Source organism: Idiotropiscis lumnitzeri, chromosome 20, assembly GCF_059441095.1.
Source record: "Idiotropiscis lumnitzeri isolate Australia: NSW breed Sydney's pygmy pipehorse chromosome 20, RoL_Ilum_1.0, whole genome shotgun sequence".
NCBI lineage: Eukaryota > Metazoa > Chordata > Actinopteri > Syngnathiformes > Syngnathidae > Idiotropiscis > Idiotropiscis lumnitzeri.
This window is the reverse complement of record NC_142410.1, coordinates 612010-631079: the sequence shown is the minus strand read 5'-3', so window position 1 is coordinate 631079 and position 19070 is coordinate 612010.

Below are 19070 nucleotides of genomic sequence, written 5' to 3'. Positions count from 1 at the left end.
CGCGGCGCGGCTCACAGCCCGCACTCAGGCACGGAGCTCCGGGGGAATTTCCTCCTTATTTCTTCTAAGTCCCCTTTCCAGCGGGGAACTTTCAATCATTGTATCCAACCGAAGGAAGGCTGTTGGCGGACGCGGCGCGGCTCACAGCCCGCACTCAGGCACGGAGCTCCGGGGGAATTTTCCTCATTTCTTCTAAGTCCCCTTTCCAGCGGGGAACTTTCAATCATTGTATCCGACCGAAGGAAGGCTGTTGGCGGACGCGGTGCGGCTCACAGCCCGCACTCAGGCACGGAGCTCCGGGGGAATTTCCTCCTTATTTCTTCTAAGTCCCCTTTCCAGCGGGGAACATTCAAACATTGTATCCGACCGAAGGAAGGCTGTTGGCGGACGCGGCGCGGCTCACAGCCCGCACTCAGGCACGGAGCTCCGGGGGAATTTCCTCCATTATTTCATCTAAGTCCCCTTTCCAGCGGGGAACATTCAAACATTGTATCCGACCGAAGGAAGGCTGTTGGCGGACGCGGCGCGGCTCACAGCCCGCACTCAGGCACGGAGTTCCGGGGGAATTTTCCTAATTTCTTCTAAGTCCCCTTTCCAGTGGGGAACTTGCAAACATTGTATCCGACCGAAGGAAGGCTGTTGGCGGACGCGGCGCGGCTCACAGCCCGCACTCAGGCACGGAGCTCCGGGGGAATTTCCTCCTTATTTCTTCTAAGTCCCCTTTCCAGCGGGGAACTTTCAAACATTGTATCCGACCGAAGGAAGGCTGTTGGCGGACGCGGCGTGGCTCACAGCCCGCACTCAGGCACGGAGCTCCGGGGGAATTTCCTCCTTATTTCTTCTAAGTCCCCTTTCCAGCGGGGAACATTCAAACATTGTATCCGACCGAAGGAAGGCTGTTGGCGGACGCGGCGCGGCTCACAGCCCGCACTCAGGCACGGAGCTCCGGGGGAATTTCCTCCTTATTTCTTCTAAGTCCCCTTTCCAGCGGGGAACATTCAAACATTGTATCCGACCGAAGGAAGGCTGTTGGCGGACGCGGCGCGGCTCACAGCCCGCACTCAGGCACGGAGCTCCGGGGGAATTTTCCTCATTTCTTCTAAGTCCCCTTTCCAGTGGGGAAATTGCAAACATTGTATCCGACCGAAGGAAGGCTGTTGGCGGGCGCGGCGCGGCTCACAGCCCGCACTCAGGCACGGAGCTCCGGGGGAATTTCCTCCTTATTTCTTCTAAGTCCCCTTTCCAGCGGGGAACTTTCAAACATTGTATCCGACCGAAGGAAGGCTGTTGGCGGATGCGGCGCGGCTCACAGCCCGCACTCAGGCACGGAGCTCCGGGGAATTTCCTCCTTATTTCTTCTAAGTCCCCTTTCCAGCGGGGAACATTCAAACATTGTATCCGACCGAAGGAAGGCTGTTGGCGGACGCGGCGCGGCTCACAGCCCGCACTCAGGCACGGAGCTCCGGGGGAATTTCCTCCTTATTTCTTCTAAGTCCCCTTTCCAGCGGGGAACATTCAAACATTGTATCCGACCGAAGGAAGGCTGTTGGCGGATGCGGCGCGGCTCACAGCCCGCACTCAGGCACGGAGCTCCGGGGAATTTCCTCCTTATTTCTTCTAAGTCCCCTTTCCAGCGGGGAACATTCAAACATTGTATCCGACCGAAGGAAGGCTGTTGGCGGACGCGGCGCGGCTCACAGCCCGCACTCAGGCACGGAGCTCCGGGGGAATTTCCTCCTTATTTCTTCTAAGTCCCCTTTCCAGCGGGGAACATTCAAACATTGTATCCGACCGAAGGAAGGCTGTTGGCGGACGCGGCGCGGCTCACATCCCGCACTCAGGCACGGAGCTCCCCGCACTCAGGCACGGAACTCCGGGGGAATTTCCTCCTTATTTCTTCTAAGTCCCCTTTCCAGCGGGGAACTTGCAAACATTGTATCCGACCGAAGGAAGGCTGTTGGCGGACGCGGCGCGACTGACAGCCCGCACTCAGGCACGGAGCTCCGGGGGAATTTCCTCCTTATTTCTTCTAAGTCCCCTTTCCAGCGGGGAACATTCAAATATTGTATCCGACCGAAGGAAGGCTGTTGGCGGACGCGGCGCGGCTCACCGCCTGCACTCAGGCACGGAGCTCCGGGGGAATTTCCTCCTTATTTCTTCTAAGTCCCCTTTCCAGCGGGGAACATTCAAACATTGTATCCGACCGAAGGAAGGCTGTTGGCGGGCGCGGCGCGGCTCACAGCCCGCACTCAGGCACGGAGCTCCGGGGGAATTTCCTCCTTATTTCTTCTAAGTCCCCTTTCCAGCGGGGAACTTTCAATCATTGTATCCAACCGAAGGAAGGCTGTTGGCGGACGCGGCGCGGCTCACAGCCCGCACTCAGGCACGGAGCTCCGGGGGAATTTTCCTCATTTCTTCTAAGTCCCCTTTCCAGCGGGGAACTTTCAATCATTGTATCCGACCGAAGGAAGGCTGTTGGCGGACGCGGTGCGGCTCACAGCCCGCACTCAGGCACGGAGCTCCGGGGGAATTTCCTCCTTATTTCTTCTAAGTCCCCTTTCCAGCGGGGAACATTCAAATATTGTATCCGACCGAAGGAAGGCTGTTGGCGGACGCGGCGCGGCTCACAGCCCGCACTCAGGCACGGAGCTCCGGGGGAATTTCCTCCTTATTTCTTCTAAGTCCCCTTTCCAGCGGGGAACATTCAAACATTGTATCCGACCGAAGGAAGGCTGTTGGCGGACGCGGCGCGGCTCACAGCCCGCACTCAGGCACGGAGCTCCGGGGGAATTTCCTCCATTATTTCTTCTAAGTCCCCTTTCCAGCGGGGAACATTCAAACATTGTATCCGACCGAAGGAAGGCTGTTGGCGGACGCGGCGCGGCTCACAGCCCGCACTCAGGCACGGAGTTCCGGGGGAATTTTCCTAATTTCTTCTAAGTCCCCTTTCCAGTGGGGAACTTGCAAACATTGTATCCGACCGAAGGAAGGCTGTTGGCGGACGCGGCGCGGCTCACAGCCCGCACTCAGGCACGGAGCTCCGGGGGAATTTCCTCCTTATTTCTTCTAAGTCCCCTTTCCAGCGGGGAACTTTCAAACATTGTATCCGACCGAAGGAAGGCTGTTGGCGGACGCGGCGTGGCTCACAGCCCGCACTCAGGCACGGAGCTCCGGGGGAATTTTCCCTCATTTCTTCTAAGTCCCCTTTCCAGCGGGTAACATTCAAACATTGTATCCGACCGAAGGAAGGCTGTTGGCGGACGCGGCGCGGCTCACAGCCCGCACTCAGGCACGGAGCTCCGGGGGAATTTCCTCCTTATTTCTTCTAAGTCCCCTTTCCAGCGGGGAACATTCAAACATTGTATCCGACCGAAGGAAGGCTGTTGGCGGACGCGGCGCGGCTCACAGCCCGCACTCAGGCACGGAGCTCCGGGGGAATTTCCTCCTTATTTCTTCTAAGTCCCCTTTCCAGCGGGGAACATTCAAACATTGTATCCGACCGAAGGAAGGCTGTTGGCGGACGCGGCGCGGCTCACAGCCCGCACTCAGGCACGGAGCTCCGGGGGAATTTCCTCCTTATTTCTTCTAAGTCCCCTTTCCAGCGAGGAACATTCAAACATTGTATCCGACCGAAGGAAGGCTGTTGGCGGACGCGGCGCGGCTCACATCCCGCACTCAGGCACGGAGCTCCCCGCACTCAGGCACGGAACTCCGGGGGAATTTCCTCCTTATTTCTTCTAAGTCCCCTTTCCAGCGGGGAACTTGCAAACATTGTATCCGACCGAAGGAAGGCTGTTGGCGGACGCGGCGCGACTGACAGCCCGCACTCAGGCACGGAGCTCCGGGGGAATTTCCTCCTTATTTCTTCTAAGTCCCCTTTCCAGCGGGGAACATTCAAATATTGTATCCGACCGAAGGAAGGCTGTTGGCGGACGCGGCGCGGCTCACCGCCCGCACTCAGGCACGGAGCTCCGGGGGAATTTCCTCCTTATTTCTTCTAAGTCCCCTTTCCAGCGGGGAACATTCAAACATTGTATCCGACCGAAGGAAGGCTGTTGGCGGGCGCGGCGCGGCTCACAGCCCGCACTCAGGCACGGAGCTCCGGGGGAATTTTCCTCATTTCTTCTAAGTCCCCTTTCCAGCGGGGAACTTTCAATCATTGTATCCGACCGAAGGAAGGCTGTTGGCGGACGCGGTGCGGCTCACAGCCCGCACTCAGGCACGGAGCTCCGGGGTTATTTCCTCCTTATTTCTTCTAAGTCCCCTTTCCAGCGGGGAACATTCAAATATTGTATCCGACCGAAGGAAGGCTGTTGGCGGACGCGGCGCGGCTCACAGCCCGCACTCAGGCACGGAGCTCCGGGGGAATTTCCTCCTTATTTCTTCTAAGTCCCCTTTCCAGCGGGGAACTTTCAAACATTGTATCCAACCGAAGGAAGGCTGTTGGAGGACGCGGCGCGGCTCACAGCCCGCACTCAGGCACGGAGCTCCGGGGGAATTTTCCTCATTTCTTCTAAGTCCCCTTTCCAGTGGGGAAATTGCAAACATTGTATCCGACCGAAGGAAGGCTGTTGGCGGGCGCGGCGCGGCTCACAGCCCGCACTCAGGCACGGAGCTCCGGGGGAATTTCCTCCTTATTTCTTCTAAGTCCCCTTTCCAGCGGGGAACTTTCAAACATTGTATCCGACCGAAGGAAGGCTGTTGGCGGATGCGGCGCGGCTCACAGCCCGCACTCAGGCACGGAGCTCCGGGGAATTTCCTCCTTATTTCTTCTAAGTCCCCTTTCCAGCGGGGAACATTCAAACATTGTATCCGACCGAAGGAAGGCTGTTGGCGGACGCGGCGCGGCTCACAGCCCGCACTCAGGCACGGAGCTCCGGGGGAATTTCCTCCTTATTTCTTCTAAGTCCCCTTTCCAGCGGGGAACATTCAAACATTGTATCCGACCGAAGGAAGGCTGTTGGCGGATGCGGCGCGGCTCACAGCCCGCACTCAGGCACGGAGCTCCGGGGAATTTCCTCCTTATTTCTTCTAAGTCCCCTTTCCAGCGGGGAACATTCAAACATTGTATCCGACCGAAGGAAGGCTGTTGGCGGACGCGGCGCGGCTCACAGCCCGCACTCAGGCACGGAGCTCCGGGGGAATTTCCTCCTTATTTCTTCTAAGTCCCCTTTCCAGCGGGGAACTTTCAAACATTGTATCCAACCGAAGGAAGGCTGTTGGAGGACGCGGCGCGGCTCACAGCCCGCACTCAGGCACGGAGCTCCGGGGGAATTTTCCCTCATTTCTTCTAAGTCCCCTTTCCAGCGGGGAACATTCAAACATTGTATCCGACCGAAGGAAGGCTGTTGGCGGACGCGGCGCGGCTCACAGCCCGCACTCAGGCACGGAGCTCCGGGGGAATTTCCTCCTTATTTCTTCTAAGTCCCCTTTCCAGCGGGGAACATTCAAACATTGTATCCGACCGAAAGAAGGCTGTTGGCGGACGCGGCGCGGCTCACAGCCCGCACTCAGGCACGGAGCTCCGGGGGAATTTCCTCCTTATTTCTTCTAAGTCCCCTTTCCAGCGGGGAACATTCAAACATTGTATCCGACCGAAGGAAGGCTGTTGGCGGACGCGGCGCGGCTCACATCCCGCACTCAGGCACGGAGCTCCCCGCACTCAGGCACGGAACTCCGGGGGAATTTCCTCCTTATTTCTTCTAAGTCCCCTTTCCAGCGGGGAACTTGCAAACATTGTATCCGACCGAAGGAAGGCTGTTGGCGGACGCGGCGCGACTGACAGCCCGCACTCAGGCACGGAGCTCCGGGGGAATTTCCTCCTTATTTCTTCTAAGTCCCCTTTCCAGCGGGGAACATTCAAACATTGTATCCGACCGAAGGAAGGCTGTTGGCGGACGCGGCGCGGCTCACAGCCCGCACTCAGGCACGGAGCTCCGGGGGAATTTCCTCCTTATTTCTTCTAAGTCCCCTTTCCAGCGGGGAACATTCAAATATTGTATCCGACCGAAGGAAGGCTGTTGGCGGACGCGGCGCGGCTCACCGCCTGCACTCAGGCACGGAGCTCCGGGGGAATTTCCTCCTTATTTCTTCTAAGTCCCCTTTCCAGCGGGGAACATTCAAACATTGTATCCGACCGAAGGAAGGCTGTTGGCGGGCGCGGCGCGGCTCACAGCCCGCACTCAGGCACGGAGCTCCGGGGGAATTTCCTCCTTATTTCTTCTAAGTCCCCTTTCCAGCGGGGAACTTTCAATCATTGTATCCAACCGAAGGAAGGCTGTTGGCGGACGCGGCGCGGCTCACAGCCCGCACTCAGGCACGGAGCTCCGGGGGAATTTTCCTCATTTCTTCTAAGTCCCCTTTCCAGCGGGGAACTTTCAATCATTGTATCCGACCGAAGGAAGGCTGTTGGCGGACGCGGTGCGGCTCACAGCCCGCACTCAGGCACGGAGCTCCGGGGGAATTTCCTCCTTATTTCTTCTAAGTCCCCTTTCCAGCGGGGAACATTCAAATATTGTATCCGACCGAAGGAAGGCTGTTGGCGGACGCGGCGCGGCTCACAGCCCGCACTCAGGCACGGAGCTCCGGGGGAATTTCCTCCTTATTTCTTCTAAGTCCCCTTTCCAGCGGGGAACATTCAAACATTGTATCCGACCGAAGGAAGGCTGTTGGCGGACGCGGCGCGGCTCACAGCCCGCACTCAGGCACGGAGCTCCGGGGGAATTTCCTCCATTATTTCTTCTAAGTCCCCTTTCCAGCGGGGAACATTCAAACATTGTATCCGACCGAAGGAAGGCTGTTGGCGGACGCGGCGCGGCTCACAGCCCGCACTCAGGCACGGAGTTCCGGGGGAATTTTCCTAATTTCTTCTAAGTCCCCTTTCCAGTGGGGAACTTGCAAACATTGTATCCGACCGAAGGAAGGCTGTTGGCGGACGCGGCGCGGCTCACAGCCCGCACTCAGGCACGGAGCTCCGGGGGAATTTCCTCCTTATTTCTTCTAAGTCCCCTTTCCAGCGGGGAACTTTCAAACATTGTATCCGACCGAAGGAAGGCTGTTGGCGGACGCGGCGTGGCTCACAGCCCGCACTCAGGCACGGAGCTCCGGGGGAATTTTCCCTCATTTCTTCTAAGTCCCCTTTCCAGCGGGTAACATTCAAACATTGTATCCGACCGAAGGAAGGCTGTTGGCGGACGCGGCGCGGCTCACAGCCCGCACTCAGGCACGGAGCTCCGGGGGAATTTCCTCCTTATTTCTTCTAAGTCCCCTTTCCAGCGGGGAACATTCAAACATTGTATCCGACCGAAGGAAGGCTGTTGGCGGACGCGGCGCGGCTCACAGCCCGCACTCAGGCACGGAGCTCCGGGGGAATTTCCTCCTTATTTCTTCTAAGTCCCCTTTCCAGCGGGGAACTTTCAAACATTGTATCCAACCGAAGGAAGGCTGTTGGAGGACGCGGCGCGGCTCACAGCCCGCACTCAGGCACGGAGCTCCGGGGGAATTTTCCCTCATTTCTTCTAAGTCCCCTTTCCAGCGGGGAACATTCAAACATTGTATCCGACCGAAGGAAGGCTGTTGGCGGACGCGGCGCGGCTCACAGCCCGCACTCAGGCACGGAGCTCCGGGGGAATTTCCTCCTTATTTCTTCTAAGTCCCCTTTCCAGCGGGGAACATTCAAACATTGTATCCGACCGAAGGAAGGCTGTTGGCGGACGCGGCGCGGCTCACAGCCCGCACTCAGGCACGGAGCTCCGGGGGAATTTCCTCCTTATTTCTTCTAAGTCCCCTTTCCAGCGGGGAACATTCAAACATTGTATCCGACCGAAGGAAGGCTGTTGGCGGACGCGGCGCGGCTCACATCCCGCACTCAGGCACGGAGCTCCCCGCACTCAGGCACGGAACTCCGGGGGAATTTCCTCCTTATTTCTTCTAAGTCCCCTTTCCAGCGGGGAACTTGCAAACATTGTATCCGACCGAAGGAAGGCTGTTGGCGGACGCGGCGCGACTGACAGCCCGCACTCAGGCACGGAGCTCCGGGGGAATTTCCTCCTTATTTCTTCTAAGTCCCCTTTCCAGCGGGGAACATTCAAATATTGTATCCGACCGAAGGAAGGCTGTTGGCGGACGCGGCGCGGCTCACCGCCCGCACTCAGGCACGGAGCTCCGGGGGAATTTCCTCCTTATTTCTTCTAAGTCCCCTTTCCAGCGGGGAACATTCAAACATTGTATCCGACCGAAGGAAGGCTGTTGGCGGGCGCGGCGCGGCTCACAGCCCGCACTCAGGCACGGAGCTCCGGGGGAATTTCCTCCTTATTTCTTCTAAGTCCCCTTTCCAGCGGGGAACTTTCAAACATTGTATCCGACCGAAGGAAGGCTGTTGGCGGACGCGGCGCGGCTCACAGCCCGCACTCAGGCACGGAGCTCCGGGGGAATTTCCTCCTTATTTCTTCTAAGTCCCCTTTCCAGCGGGGAACATTCAAACATTGTATCCGACCGAAGGAAGGCTGTTGGCGGACGCGGCGCGGCTCACAGCCCGCACTCAGGCACGGAGCTCCGGGGGAATTTCCTCCTTATTTCTTCTAAGTCCCCTTTCCAGCGGGGAACTTTCAAACATTGTATCCAACCGAAGGAAGGCTGTTGGAGGACGCGGCGCGGCTCACAGCCCGCACTCAGGCACGGAGCTCCGGGGGAATTTTCCCTCATTTCTTCTAAGTCCCCTTTCCAGCGGGGAACATTCAAACATTGTATCCGACCGAAGGAAGGCTGTTGGCGGACGCGGCGCGGCTCACAGCCCGCACTCAGGCACGGAGCTCCGGGGGAATTTCCTCCTTATTTCTTCTAAGTCCCCTTTCCAGCGGGGAACATTCAAACATTGTATCCGACCGAAGGAAGGCTGTTGGCGGACGCGGCGCGGCTCACAGCCCGCACTCAGGCACGGAGCTCCGGGGGAATTTCCTCCTTATTTCTTCTAAGTCCCCTTTCCAGCGGGGAACATTCAAACATTGTATCCGACCGAAGGAAGGCTGTTGGCGGACGCGGCGCGGCTCACATCCCGCACTCAGGCACGGAGCTCCCCGCACTCAGGCACGGAACTCCGGGGGAATTTCCTCCTTATTTCTTCTAAGTCCCCTTTCCAGCGGGGAACTTGCAAACATTGTATCCGACCGAAGGAAGGCTGTTGGCGGACGCGGCGCGACTGACAGCCCGCACTCAGGCACGGAGCTCCGGGGGAATTTCCTCCTTATTTCTTCTAAGTCCCCTTTCCAGCGGGGAACATTCAAATATTGTATCCGACCGAAGGAAGGCTGTTGGCGGACGCGGCGCGGCTCACCGCCCGCACTCAGGCACGGAGCTCCGGGGGAATTTCCTCCTTATTTCTTCTAAGTCCCCTTTCCAGCGGGGAACATTCAAACATTGTATCCGACCGAAGGAAGGCTGTTGGCGGGCGCGGCGCGGCTCACAGCCCGCACTCAGGCACGGAGCTCCGGGGGAATTTCCTCCTTATTTCTTCTAAGTCCCCTTTCCAGCGGGGAACTTTCAATCATTGTATCCAACCGAAGGAAGGCTGTTGGCGGACGCGGCGCGGCTCACAGCCCGCACTCAGGCACGGAGCTCCGGGGGAATTTTCCTCATTTCTTCTAAGTCCCCTTTCCAGCGGGGAACTTTCAATCATTGTATCCGACCGAAGGAAGGCTGTTGGCGGACGCGGTGCGGCTCACAGCCCGCACTCAGGCACGGAGCTCCGGGGTTATTTCCTCCTTATTTCTTCTAAGTCCCCTTTCCAGCGGGGAACATTCAAATATTGTATCCGACCGAAGGAAGGCTGTTGGCGGACGCGGCGCGGCTCACAGCCCGCACTCAGGCACGGAGCTCCGGGGGAATTTCCTCCTTATTTCTTCTAAGTCCCCTTTCCAGCGGGGAACATTCAAACATTGTATCCGACCGAAGGAAGGCTGTTGGCGGACGCGGCGCGGCTCACAGCCCGCACTCAGGCACGGAGCTCCGGGGGAATTTCCTCCATTATTTCTTCTAAGTCCCCTTTCCAGCGGGGAACATTCAAACATTGTATCCGACCGAAGGAAGGCTGTTGGCGGACGCGGCGCGGCTCACAGCCCGCACTCAGGCACGGAGTTCCGGGGGAATTTTCCTAATTTCTTCTAAGTCCCCTTTCCAGTGGGGAACTTGCAAACATTGTATCCGACCGAAGGAAGGCTGTTGGCGGACGCGGCGCGGCTCACAGCCCGCACTCAGGCACGGAGCTCCGGGGGAATTTCCTCCTTATTTCTTCTAAGTCCCCTTTCCAGCGGGGAACTTTCAAACATTGTATCCGACCGAAGGAAGGCTGTTGGCGGACGCGGCGTGGCTCACAGCCCGCACTCAGGCACGGAGCTCCGGGGGAATTTTCCCTCATTTCTTCTAAGTCCCCTTTCCAGCGGGGAACATTCAAACATTGTATCCGACCGAAGGAAGGCTGTTGGCGGACGCGGCGCGGCTCACAGCCCGCACTCAGGCACGGAGCTCCGGGGGAATTTCCTCCTTATTTCTTCTAAGTCCCCTTTCCAGCGGGGAACATTCAAACATTGTATCCGACCGAAGGAAGGCTGTTGGCGGACGCGGCGCGGCTCACAGCCCGCACTCAGGCACGGAGCTCCGGGGGAATTTCCTCCTTATTTCTTCTAAGTCCCCTTTCCAGCGGGGAACTTTCAAACATTGTATCCAACCGAAGGAAGGCTGTTGGAGGACGCGGCGCGGCTCACAGCCCGCACTCAGGCACGGAGCTCCGGGGGAATTTTCCCTCATTTCTTCTAAGTCCCCTTTCCAGCGGGGAACTTGCAAACATTGTATCCGACCGAAGGAAGGCTGTTGGCGGACGCGGTGCGGCTCACAGCCCGCACTCAGGCACGGAGCTCCGGGGGAATTTCCTCCTTATTTCTTCTAAGTCCCCTTTCCAGCGGGGAACATTCAAACATTGTATCCGACCGAAGGAAGGCTGTTGGCGGACGCGGCGCGGCTCACAGCCCGCACTCAGGCACGGAGCTCCGGGGGAATTTCCTCCTTATTTCTTCTAAGTCCCCTTTCCAGCGGGGAACATTCAAACATTGTATCCGACCGAAGGAAGGCTGTTGGCGGACGCGGCGCGGCTCTCAACCCGCACTCAGGCACGGAGCTCCGGGGGAATTTCCTCCTCATTTCTTCTAAGTCCCCTTTCCAGCGGGAAACTTTCAATCATTGTATCCGACCGAAGGAAGGCTGTTGGCGGACGCGGCGCGGCTCTCAGCCCGCACTCAGGCACGGAGCTCCGGGGGAATTTTCCTCATTTCTTCTAAGTCCCCTTTCCAGCGGGGAACTTTCAATCATTGTATCCGACCGAAGGAAGGCTGTTGGCGGACGCGGCGCGGCTCACAGCCCGCCCTCAGGCACGGAGCTCCGGGGGAATTTTCCTCATTTCTTCTAAGTCCCCTTTCCAGCGGGGAACTTGTAAACGTGGTATCCAACCACTGAAGGCTGTTGGCGGACGCGGCGCGGCTCACAGCCCGCACTCAGGCACGGAGCTCCGGGGGAATTTCCTCCTTATTTCTTCTAAGTCCCCTTTCCAGCGGGGAACATTCAAATATTGTATCCGACCGAAGGAAGGCTGTTGGCGGACGCGGCGCGGCTCACAGCCCGCACTCAGGCACGGAGCTCCGGGGGAATTTCCTCCTTATTTCTTCTAAGTCCCCTTTCCAGCGGGGAACATTCAAACATTGTATCCGACCGAAGGAAGGCTGTTGGCGGACGCGGCGCGGCTCACAGCCCGCACTCAGGCACGGAGCTCCGGGGGAATTTCCTCCTTATTTCTTCTAAGTCCCCTTTCCAGCGGGGAACATTCAAACATTGTATCCGACCGAAGGAAGGCTGTTGGCGGACGCGGCGCGGCTCACAGCCCGCACTCAGGCACGGAGCTCCGGGGGAATTTTCCTCATTTCTTCTAAGTCCCCTTTCCAGTGGGGAAATTGCAAACATTGTATCCGACCGAAGGAAGGCTGTTGGCGGGCGCGGCGCGGCTCACAGCCCGCACTCAGGCACGGAGCTCCGGGGGAATTTCCTCCTTATTTCTTCTAAGTCCCCTTTCCAGCGGGGAACTTTCAAACATTGTATCCGACCGAAGGAAGGCTGTTGGCGGATGCGGCGCGGCTCACAGCCCGCACTCAGGCACGGAGCTCCGGGGAATTTTCTCCTTATTTCTTCTAAGTCCCCTTTCCAGCGGGGAACATTCAAACATTGTATCCGACCGAAGGAAGGCTGTTGGCGGACGCGGCGCGGCTCACAGCCCGCACTCAGGCACGGAGCTCCGGGGGAATTTCCTCCTTATTTCTTCTAAGTCCCCTTTCCAGCGGGGAACATTCAAACATTGTATCCGACCGAAGGAAGGCTGTTGGCGGATGCGGCGCGGCTCACAGCCCGCACTCAGGCACGGAGCTCCGGGGAATTTCCTCCTTATTTCTTCTAAGTCCCCTTTCCAGCGGGGAACATTCAAACATTGTATCCGACCGAAGGAAGGCTGTTGGCGGACGCGGCGCGGCTCACAGCCCGCACTCAGGCACGGAGCTCCGGGGGAATTTCCTCCTTATTTCTTCTAAGTCCCCTTTCCAGCGGGGAACATTCAAACATTGTATCCGACCGAAGGAAGGCTGTTGGCGGACGCGGCGCGGCTCACATCCCGCACTCAGGCACGGAGCTCCCCGCACTCAGGCACGGAGCTCCGGGGGAATTTCCTCCTTATTTCTTCTAAGTCCCCTTTCCAGCGGGGAACTTGCAAACATTGTATCCGACCGAAGGAAGGCTGTTGGCGGACGCGGCGCGACTGACAGCCCGCACTCAGGCACGGAGCTCCGGGGGAATTTCCTCCTTATTTCTTCTAAGTCCCCTTTCCAGCGGGGAACATTCAAATATTGTATCCGACCGAAGGAAGGCTGTTGGCGGACGCGGCGCGGCTCACCGCCCGCACTCAGGCACGGAGCTCCGGGGGAATTTCCTCCTTATTTCTTCTAAGTCCCCTTTCCAGCGGGGAACATTCAAACATTGTATCCGACCGAAGGAAGGCTGTTGGCGGGCGCGGCGCGGCTCACAGCCCGCACTCAGGCACGGAGCTCCGGGGGAATTTCCTCCTTATTTCTTCTAAGTCCCCTTTCCAGCGGGGAACTTTCAATCATTGTATCCAACCGAAGGAAGGCTGTTGGCGGACGCGGCGCGGCTCACAGCCCGCACTCAGGCAAGGAGCTCCGGGGGAATTTTCCTCATTTCTTCTAAGTCCCCTTTCCAGCGGGGAACTTTCAATCATTGTATCCGACCGAAGGAAGGCTGTTGGCGGACGCGGTGCGGCTCACAGCCCGCACTCAGGCACGGAGCTCCGGGGGAATTTCCTCCTTATTTCTTCTAAGTCCCCTTTCCAGCGGGGAACATTCAAATATTGTATCCGACCGAAGGAAGGCTGTTGGCGGACGCGGCGCGGCTCACAGCCCGCACTCAGGCACGGAGCTCCGGGGGAATTTCCTCCTTATTTCTTCTAAGTCCCCTTTCCAGCGGGGAACATTCAAACATTGTATCCGACCGAAGGAAGGCTGTTGGCGGACGCGGCGCGGCTCACAGCCCGCACTCAGGCACGGAGCTCCGGGGGAATTTCCTCCATTATTTCTTCTAAGTCCCCTTTCCAGCGGGGAACATTCAAACATTGTATCCGACCGAAGGAAGGCTGTTGGCGGACGCGGCGCGGCTCACAGCCCGCACTCAGGCACGGAGTTCCGGGGGAATTTTCCTAATTTCTTCTAAGTCCCCTTTCCAGTGGGGAACTTGCAAACATTGTATCCGACCGAAGGAAGGCTGTTGGCGGACGCGGCGCGGCTCACAGACCGCACTCAGGCACGGAGCTCCGGGGGAATTTCCTCCTTATTTCTTCTAAGTCCCCTTTCCAGCGGGGAACTTTCAAACATTGTATCCGACCGAAGGAAGGCTGTTGGCGGACGCGGCGTGGCTCACAGCCCGCACTCAGGCACGGAGCTCCGGGGGAATTTTCCCTCATTTCTTCTAAGTCCCCTTTCCAGCGGGGAACATTCAAACATTGTATCCGACCGAAGGAAGGCTGTTGGCGGACGCGGCGCGGCTCACAGCCCGCACTCAGGCACGGAGCTCCGGGGGAATTTCCTCCTTATTTCTTCTAAGTCCCCTTTCCAGCGGGGAACATTCAAACATTGTATCCGACCGAAGGAAGGCTGTTGGCGGACGCGGCGCGGCTCACAGCCCGCACTCAGGCACGGAGCTCCGGGGGAATTTCCTCCTTATTTCTTCTAAGTCCCCTTTCCAGCGGGGAACTTTCAAACATTGTATCCAACCGAAGGAAGGCTGTTGGAGGACGCGGCGCGGCTCACAGCCCGCACTCAGGCACGGAGCTCCGGGGGAATTTTCCCTCATTTCTTCTAAGTCCCCTTTCCAGCGGGGAACTTGCAAACATTGTATCCGACCGAAGGAAGGCTGTTGGCGGACGCGGTGCGGCTCACAGCCCGCACTCAGGCACGGAGCTCCGGGGGAATTTCCTCCTTATTTCTTCTAAGTCCCCTTTCCAGCGGGGAACATTCAAACATTGTATCCGACCGAAGGAAGGCTGTTGGCGGACGCGGCGCGGCTCACAGCCCGCACTCAGGCACGGAGCTCCGGGGGAATTTCCTCCTTATTTCTTCTAAGTCCCCTTTCCAGCGGGGAACATTCAAACATTGTATCCGACCGAAGGAAGGCTGTTGGCGGACGCGGCGCGGCTCTCAACCCGCACTCAGGCACGGAGCTCCGGGGGAATTTCCTCCTCATTTCTTCTAAGTCCCCTTTCCAGCGGGAAACTTTCAATCATTGTATCCGACCGAAGGAAGGCTGTTGGCGGACGCGGCGCGGCTCTCAGCCCGCACTCAGGCACGGAGCTCCGGGGGAATTTTTCTCATTTCTTCTAAGTCCCCTTTCCAGCGGGGAACTTTCAATCATTGTATCCGACCGAAGGAAGGCTGTTGGCGGACGCGGCGCGGCTCACAGCCCGCCCTCAGGCACGGAGCTCCGGGGGAATTTTCCTCATTTCTTCTAAGTCCCCTTTCCAGCGGGGAACTTGTAAACGTGGTATCCAACCACTGAAGGCTGTTGGCGGACGCGGCGCGGCTCACAGCCCGCACTCAGGCACGGAGCTCCGGGGGAATTTTCCTCATTTCTTCTAAGTCCCCTTTCCAGCGGGGAACTTGCAAACGTGGTATCCGACCACTGAAGGCTGTTGGCGGACGAGGCGCGGCTCACAGCCCGCACTCAGGCACGGAGCTCCGGGGGAATTTTCCTCATATCTTCTAAGTCCCCTTTCCAGCGGGGAACTTTCAAACATTGTATCCGACCGAAGGAAGGCTGTTGGCGGACGCGGCGCGGCTCTCAGCCCGCAATCAGGCACGGAGCTCCGGGGGAATTTCCTCCTCATTTCTTCTAAGTCCCCTTTCCAGCGGGGAACTTTCAATCATTGTATCCGACCGAAGGAAGGCTGTTGGCGGACGCGGCGCGGCTCTCAGCCCGCACTCAGGCACGGAGCTCCGGGGGAATTTTCCTCATTTCTTCTAAGTCCCCTTTCCAGCGGGGAACTTTCAATCATTGTATCCGACCGAAGGAAGGCTGTTGGTGGACGCGGCGCGGCTCACAGCCCGCATTCAGGCACGGAGCTCCGGGGGAATTTTCCTAATTTCTTCTAAGTCCCCTTTCCAGCGGGGAACTTGCAAACGTGGTATCCGACCACTGAAGGCTATTGGCGGACGCAGCGCGGCTCACAGCCCGCACTCAGGCACGGAGCTCCGGGGGAATTTTCCTCATTTCTTCTAAGTCCCCTTTCCAGCGGGGAACTTTCAATCATTGTATCCGACCGAAGGAAGGCTGTTGGCGGACGCGGCGCGGCTCTCAGCCCGCACTCAGGCACGGAGCTCCGGGGGAATTTTCCTCATTTCTTCTAAGTCCCCTTTCCAGCGGGGAACTTTCAATCATTGTATCCGACCGAAGGAAGGCTGTTGGTGGACGCGGCGCGGCTCACAGCCCGCATTCAGGCACGGAGCTCCGGGGGAATTTTCCTAATTTCTTCTAAGTCCCCTTTCCAGCGGGGAACTTGCAAACGTGGTATCCGACCACTGAAGGCTATTGGCGGACGCAGCGCGGCTCACAGCCCGCACTCAGGCACGGAGCTCCGGGGGAATTTTCCTCATTTCTTCTAAGTCCCCTTTCCAGCGGGGAACTTTCAATCATTGTATCCGACCGAAGGAAGGCTGTTGGTGGACGCGGCGCGGCTCACAGCCCGCATTCAGGCACGGAGCTCCGGGGGAATTTTCCTCATTTCTTCTAAGTCCCCTTTCCAACGGGGAACTTTCAATCATTGTATCCGACCGAAGGAAGGCTGTTGGCGGACGTGGCGCGGCTCACAGCCCGCACTCAGGCACGGAGCTCCGGGGGAATTTCCTCCTTATTTCTTCTAAGTCCCCTTTCCAGCAGGGAACTTTCAAACATTGTATCCGACCGAAGGAAGGCTGTTGGCGGACGCGGCGCGACTGACAGCCCGCACTCAGGCACGGAGCTCCGGGGGAATCTTCCCTCATTTCTTCTAAGTCCCCTGTCCAGCGGGGAACTTTCAATCATTGTATCCGACCGAAGGAAGGCTGTTGGTGGACGCGGCGCGGCTCACAGCCCGCATTCAGGCACGGAGCTCCGGGGGAATTTTCCTCATTTCTTCTAAGTCCCCTTTCCAGCGGGGAACTTTCAATCATTGTATCCGACCGAAGGAAGGCTGTTGGCGGACGTGGCGCGGCTCACAGCCCGCACTCAGGCACGGAGCTCCGGGGGAATTTTCCTCATTTCTTCTAAGTCCCCTTTCCAGCGGGGAACTTGCAAACGTGGTATCCGACCACTGAAGGCTGTTGGCGGACGCGGCGCGGCTCACAGCCCGCACTCAGGCACGGAGCTCCGGGGGAATTTTCCTCATATCTTCTAAGTCCCCTTTCCAGCGGGGAACTTTCAAACATTGTATCCGACCGAAGGAAGGCTGTTGGCGGACGCGGCGCGGCTCTCAGCCCGCACTCAGGCACGGAGCTCCGGGGGAATTTCCTCCTCATTTCTTCTAAGTCCCCTTTCCAGCGGGGAACTTTCAATCATTGTATCCGACCGAAGGAAGGCTGTTGGCGGACGCGGCGCGGCTCTCAGCCCGCACTCAGGCACGGAGCTCCGGGGGAATTTTCCTCATTTCTTCTAAGTCCCCTTTCCAGCGGGGAACTTTCAATCATTGTATCCGACCGAAGGAAGGCTGTTGGTGGACGCGGCGCGGCTCACAGCCCGCATTCAGGCACGGAGCTCCGGGGGAATTTTCCTAATTTCTTCTAAGTCCCCTTTCCAGCGGGGAACTTGCAAACGTGGTATCCGACCACTGAAGGCTATTGGCGGACGCAGCGCGGCTCACAGCCCGCCCTCAGGCACGGAGCTCCGGGGGAATTTCCTCCTCATTTCTTCTAAGTCCCCTTTCCAGCGGGGAACTTTCAAACATTGTATCCGACCGAAGGAAGGCTGTTGGCGGACGCGGCGCGGCTCTCAACCCGCACTCAGGCACGGAGCTCCGGGGGAATTTTCCTCATTTCTTCTAAGTCCCCTTTCCAGCGGGGAACTTTCAATCATTGTATCCGACCGAAGGAAGGCTGTTGGTGGACGCGGCGCGGCTCACAGCCCGCATTCAGGCACGGAGCTCCGGGGGAATTTTCCTCATTTCTTCTAAGTCCCCTTTCCAGCGGGGAACTTTCAATCATTGTATCCGACCGAAGGAAGGCTGTTGGCGGACGTGGCGCGGCTCACAGCCCGCACTCAGGCACGGAGCTCCGGGGGAATTTCCTCCTTATTTCTTCTAAGTCCCCTTTCCAGCAGGGAACTTTCAAACATTGTATCCGACCGAAGGAAGGCTGTTGGCGGACGCGGCGCGACTGACAGCCCGCACTCAGGCACGGAGCTCCAGGGGAATTTCCTCCTTATTTCTTCTAAGTCCCCTTTCCAGCGGGGAACTTTCAAACATTGTATCCGACCGAAGGAAGGCTGTTGGCGGACGCGGCGCGGCTCACAGCCCGCACTCAGGCACGGAGCTCCGGGAGAATTTCCTCCTCATTTCTTCTAAGTCCCCTTTCCAGCGGGGAATTTGCAAACATTGTATCCGACCGAAGGAAGGCTGTTGGCGGACGCGGCACGGCTCACAGCCCGCACTCAGGCACGGAGCTCCGGGGGAATTTCCTCCTTATTTCTTCTAAGTCCCCTTTCCAGCGGGGAACTTTCAAACATTGTATCCGACCGAAGGAAGGCTGTTGGCGGACGCGGCGCGGCTCACAGCCCGCACTCAGGCACGGAGCTCCGGGGGAATTTTCCTCATTTCTTCTAAGTCCCCTTTCCAGTGGGGAACTTTCAATCATTGTATCCGACCGAAGGAAGGCTGTTGGCGGACGCGGCGCGGCTCACAGCCCGCACTCAGGCACGGAGCTCCGGGGGAATTTCCTCCTTATTTCTTCTAAGTCCCCTTTCCAGCGGGGAACATTCAAAGACTGTATCAGACCAAAGGAAGGCTGTTGGCGGACGCGGCGCGGCTCACAGCCCGCACTCAGGCACGGAGCTCCGGGGGAATTTCCTCCTTATTTCTTCTAAGTCCCCTTTCCAGAGGGGAACATTCAAACATTGTATCCGACCGAAGGAAGGCTGTTGGCGGACGCGGCGCGGCTCACAGCCCGCACTCAGGCACGGTGCTCCGGGGGAATTTCCTCCTTATTTCTTCTAAGTCCCCTTTCCAGCGGGGAACTTTCAAACATTGTATCCGACCGAAGGAAGGCTGTTGGCGGACGCGGCGCGGCTCACAGCCCGCACTCAGGCACGGAGCTCCGGGGAATTTTCCCTCATTTCTTCTAAGTCCCCTTTCCAGCGGGGAACTTGCAAACATTGTATCCGACCGAAGGAAGGCTGTTGGCGGACGCGGCGCGGCTCACAGCCCGCACTCAGGCACGGAGCTCCGGGGGAAT